We start from the raw sequence: 6,000 nt of genomic DNA, 5'->3' as shown, positions 1-6,000 counted from the left end.
AAAAAAAAAAAAAAAAAGAATTTCCCTTTTATTCCTAGTCTGTTGAGGATTTTCTCATGTTTGAGTGTGGAATTTTATCAAATGCTTTTCCCAAAATTATTGAAATAATTATATAGCTTTCTCCTTTATCTATATATAGCGAATTTAATCCAAACCTACACTCCTGGAATACACTGCACACTTAATTATGATATGCTATTCTCTTACACATTTCTGGATTCAGTTTGCTAATATCATTTGAAATTTTTATGTCTATAATTTATGAGAGATATTGGCTAATAATTTTCTTGTAACATTCTTGTCATGTTTAGGTACTGTTATTTATAAGGCAAGCGTACCTTATAAATGAGTTGGGAAATATTCTCAAGAATTTGTGTATAAGTTTTCTCTTATTTCTTCTTTAAATATTTAGAAGAATTAGCCAGTAAAATCATTTGGGAATAAAGTTTTCTTTTTAGGAAAGTTCTTTATTACAGATACGATTTTAAAAATAAATATAGAATGATTCAAATTTTCTAATTTTGTGTAACTGTTTTTGTACTTTTAAAAGAAATTTGGCCATTTCATATAACTTTCTCAATGTACTGGCATTAAGTCATTAAGAGCCAGTAAGTGTGAAGATAGATCAACAGAAAGTATCCAATGTAAAGAATAGAAAAAAAGAGGTTTAAAAAAGAGATAGTGTCTCAGGAACCTTTAGAACGATAGCAAACTGTCTAATATATGAGTAATTGGAGTTTCAGAAAAAAAAAAAGACAATGACAAAACTTCCGAAACGTGGCTAAAGGCACACATTTATAAATTCATGGATCTCAGCAAACCTCAAGCAGGATAACTGTGAAGAAGAACACACTTAGCAATCGCATTGTCAAACTGCTGAAAAATCAAAGATGAGATGATCTTGAAAGCATCCAGAGAAAAGTTACACAATACATATAAGCAAAGAACATTTTAAATTTCCACAGATACTTCATCAGAAAAAATGATCAAAGGAAAAAAAAAAAAGAGTATCAGAATTGGTAAGTATCTGGATAAATATAAGATAATTTTTCCTCTTAATTTCTTGAAAACACAAATGAATTTAAAGCAAAAATAATATTATTTTGTGGGGTTTATAATTATGTAGGTGTAATACACGTAACTTGTATAGCATAAAGGTAGGGTAAGAGATAAATGGACCCAAATTAATACATTTGAAATTGAAGCAATACTTGTTATAACCCAACCACAATGGGTTGGTTCTCCACCGATAAAGGATATGCATTGCATAGCCAAACAGCCATAAGCCCTAAGGGGAGCTGAGCAAAAGTCAGGCTTGAGAAGAGAGGAAAGTGATTTAAAGGATTCACTAATACCTCTTTTAAACAATGGGAATCTGGTTAAGCCTGTGGTAAAACCTAAGCCTTATACAAAAAGCTCTTGTGTGGGAGTAGACGGGGGACAAAATATCCCCTTAGAACAAAAGCCTTGTTTATGGGAGCCTATGAATCCGAGGCAGCAACTCACACTGCAAACAGCATTAGATCAAATAACAGGTCAAGATTCATGTTAGCATAATTAGTTATTTGTACCTGTATTAGTCTGTTATTGCAGTAGTTATTCAACTATGTTTGAGAGGTCCACACAATCAGCCCCAGGTCTGACGAGTCACTAGAAGGACTCAAAGGGCTCCACATTTATATTCGTACTCATGGTTAAAACTTATTATAGTGCAAGGATGCAAAGCGCAACCAGCAAAATGAAAAGCACTTCAGGCTAAGTCCAAGAGAAACCACAAACAAGCTTCCAAGTGTTCTCTCCCAGGGGAATTGCACAGGCTGTGCTTAATTCCCTCTGGAGTTAGTTGTGACAGCATGTGTGAAATGTTTCCAACCATGGAAGCTCACTGGAGACTCAGCACCCATGGTCATGTAGGCAGCCTCTGCCTAGCACTTACCAAACTCCCAGACTCCCAGAAGGAACGTAGGTATTCACCATAAACCATATTGTTTGCACAAACAGTTTGGACAAAATTAGCTATTCTTATCAGTTAATGATAGTAACTGCCCAAAAATCTAAGTTCCCAGAAATAAGCCAAGGGTCAACCTTGCAAATAAATAGGTCTTTTGAAGGATGGCAGTTTAGGCTGCCTATGTTAAGTCTTTCCTACACAACTATACAGCAAACAACTGCAAAAATTCCAGTATCTTGTAACAGCAAGTATTTACTTTTCTCAATTAATTGCAGAGTTTGGTTGTGCTAGGCTAAATATCAGGTATTGGACTGAATTCAGATGTGTTCCACAAATCTCCATAATTCTGAAACCCGTGGTTTTCTGCAGGCATGCTTTTCTCATGGCAAGTAACAGAAATAGAAGGGAGCAAGCTACATGATGCAAACACTTTTGAGGTCTCCGCTTATATTACACCCTTTAACATTCCATCAGCCGGAATAACAACCAAGACCAACATTAGTAGGGTGAGAAAATAGCCTTCAACAGTTCTAGTAGGGAGAACTGCAAAGTCACATGGCAAAGGGTATCCATGTACAAATTATTTACAGGAAAGGAATAATTAATTGGAAACAAGAATCTGATCTACCACAGTACCCTAGGAACCTCATCAAATTCAGAGGGCAAATGAGGTTAGAGGCAGCACATTATCACTTTTGAAAATGAAATATCTTGGTTTCTTTACTAGTTTATGCCCACACTTATACCCAAAGGAATCTTGATACAGCCAGGAAAATATACGCAATTTTAGTAATATTCTATATACACTTTTTAGTAATATAATAATGAAAGTAATAATAGCTAACATGAATGGGTACTTACCATGTGCCAAGAATGTTACACACATGATTTCACTTAGTCCTTAGTTGATGAGATTATTATTCCTATTTTACAGATGAAAAATGGAGTCCTAGAGACTTGCTCAACATCATAAAGCTTTTAAGTGGTGAAGCCAGATCTGAATCCAGGCAGCCTAGATTCGAAGTTTTGCTTTTAGCTATTATGATATTTTAAGGGCTGTGCTTGGGCACATATGCCATGCTGCAATGCTTCAATATTGGGATATGAAAGTGTGCCACAATTGCACAAGTACCATCATATTTTCATATGATGGCCAATTTTCATGGACTCAGAGAGCTAAAATATAATTTTCAGGAAAAGGAAATTTTTATTTCTCTCAACTAAAATATCACAAAAACGTTAAGTATTCCTCACAGAAACATTATCAACATATCAAAGTATTAAATTTCAATGCTATTTAAATCTCAACATTTCCTGTCTTTGAAAAAATGTTTTATGAACACATCACTTCTCAAAATAATTTTTCAAAGTTTCTAAACCACCATGTCTTTCTACTTTCTAGCCTAGATAAAGCAACTGCTACATGTACTATCTCCTACAATGCCATAAAACTAGGTTTTCAGTCAAGGAAAAATGATCACAAAAGAAAATAATAACAAAAATCTTCTATTTTCATTAAACAAATTCATTGTGTTAAATAAACAATTTTACGACTAAGAGGATTCTCCATTATGAAGTAAGAATTCCATAATGAGATATACTTTTATTGCATATGGAGGTTTCAGTCCCGTCCTCTATGGTTATGGGGAGGTATACTTTAATTATAGACATTCATTTCTCTCCAATTGTTTTCTCAGCTTATGAATAATGAAAGCATGATACCATTTATCAGGAATCATTAAGGACCCAGTATAAAATGGCACACTACTGCAATAAGCACTGATCTGCCGGGTGTCTCACTGGAAGACGAGCAAATGCTATTGCAGGAGTAAAGGTCGAGTCTATCCAGTAAAGCAGATAACGACTTTGTCTTAGGGAATTCAGAGGATTACCAACAGCACAAAACATTCTCTAGATGTCCTCAGCATGTGAGAAACAAGATATACATGAGAGAACATTACTGTCCTCAGAATACCATAACCAAGCAAAGGTAGAAATGAACAAAAGGACGTTGCCAAATGCCAACTATTGAAAGCAAATTTGAAACAAGTGTCATGTGATACCTTAGTCCAAATATGAACAATGAGAAGATGCAGACTGCATGTTTCCATCATGTCCAAAGCATATGGAACTAAGGGACTATGACTTAGAGAAGGAGAAAGGTGCTGAGTTCAAGTGCTTTTGTTTTTAACACATCCTCACTTACTCTCTACCAGTTTTCCAAGAGCTCTGCCACTTTTTTGAAAGGTATGATTACTCTGGCTTTTGAGAAATTCCCAAACCTAAGCATGGGAAAGTTCCTTAGAGAACGTTAAGGGAGGGCAAAGCTCCTACCCACTTTGCAATAATTCCTGTTATGGCATTTGTAAAAAGTAACCTTCCAGAGTCTGCTTGAATACTTCCAATGATGGGGAGGTGGAGGGCTTGTTACCCACGGTCCAGCCTTTTCCACTGCTGGTGAACTCTGACTACGGAAAAATTCTTCCTGTTGATGAAACCTACATTCCTAAAATACCAACCAATATTCTTACAATTCCTATATTCTTAAAATGTCAACCCACTGGTATAGTTCTAGTGTCCACAAACAATTCAAATTCCAATTCTTCTGTTCCCTAGTTGATGTAGCTGAGAACCACATAGCAACTTCCATTAATTTGTGACTTGCAGGGGCGGCTGGAGAGTGAGAGGGGAAAGGTGTGACATGGAGATGGAAAAGGAGACGAAAGACATCTGGTTCACAAGCATATTTTATGTTCAATTCAGTGACAAATAGAACTCAAGGCCACAAAACATGTGTGTATAGCTGTACAGATGTGAGTATTTGTAGATGTATGTATAAGAATATGTGAGTATATGTGTATATGTGTATGTGTGTGCATATGTATGTATATGTGCATAAAATGCCAAGTCAGCCAACAAAAATCTTCAAACTATGTTCAATAAGAAATGCAAACATTGAATTTTATGATATTATTTTTAAGGATATTATATTATTTTTATTTATTTAAAATAAATACAATATTTTATTTTTAAAATAAAATATTTATTATTTTAGCTCATGTTATGATATTATTTTTAAGAACTAAGCATCACAGGAGTTGTTAACATGCTAGAGAGGAAAAAGAGAATTCAATGAGCTTGAATTATCTTTTTCTTCTCTAGTATGTTAACTTATGCTAACAATTTATAGTAAAAATATTATAATCTCAAAATACCTGAATCGTCGTTATCCTTATTATTATCTAAACATTTGCTATAAAGTAATGAAGAATTCTCAACCACTAAATCAGAATCAGTGAATAGAGCATGCTACCATGTCCCTTTCTGTAAGTTACTGAGAGGATTCTTGGCATGGAGGCGTGTGGGCCAGCAACACTGTACCTCCCTGAGTCTGGTCCAGGGTTTACCCTGGCAGTCCCTCTCCCCACTCCGCCTAATTCTAGGCATCTCAGAATCAGAAACCAGCAACTCCTCACGAGAAGTCTGGCTGCCCCGAGGTGAACACAGTCCCCGCTGGCAGGATGCTCATTTATTAAATAATAGCTAATGTATGTTAATTAGATTTCAAGACAAGAAGGAGAACAAACACATACAGAAAAATTTTCTGCAAACGCAGAAACAAAAAAAGAAAGCAAGGAAGGGGAGCTTTGGGTAAACTTTGTCAGGATATCCAGTTAATAGACCACAATCTAGAACTAATAAAAATGTTACTCCATTCTATTAATTAAATAGAATAAAACTGTATTCAGAAGTAAAAAGGTAAAATAATAAACCTATATAAAAAGTTTTGGTTACCATAAATTCAGACAAAAATAACTGAATAATATAATAATTATCATTTTCTAAGAAATACATAGAGCCATTCCCAATTTTATAGTCTGGTAAAGTACAAAAATTATTAATTTTGATCCATGGGCCAAATTTGGCATGCCATCTGTTTTTGGGGAGAAAAAAGTAGTTGAGTTGGAACATGTCCACATTCATTCATTTGTTGTCTGGGCTGTTTTCACACTACAATGTCAGAGACGAGTCGTTGTGACGCAGACTAC

The 6,000-nt window shown here is 35.0% G+C and overlaps 1 protein-coding gene across 5 annotated transcripts in view; it reads right to left on the bottom strand.

Moving 5' to 3' along the window:
* The window catches only part of STK33 (serine/threonine kinase 33), a 194,334-nt gene that overhangs the window by 8,503 nt on the left and 179,831 nt on the right, over window positions 1-6,000 (bottom strand). The window lies entirely within an intron of this gene.

Source organism: Cebus imitator, unplaced genomic scaffold (assembly GCF_001604975.1).
Source record: "Cebus imitator isolate Cc_AM_T3 unplaced genomic scaffold, Cebus_imitator-1.0 Scaffold265, whole genome shotgun sequence".
NCBI classification, from domain to species: domain Eukaryota; kingdom Metazoa; phylum Chordata; class Mammalia; order Primates; family Cebidae; genus Cebus; species Cebus imitator.
Note: the sequence above shows the minus strand (reverse complement) of the source record. Positions and strands in the feature narration are given on the sequence as shown.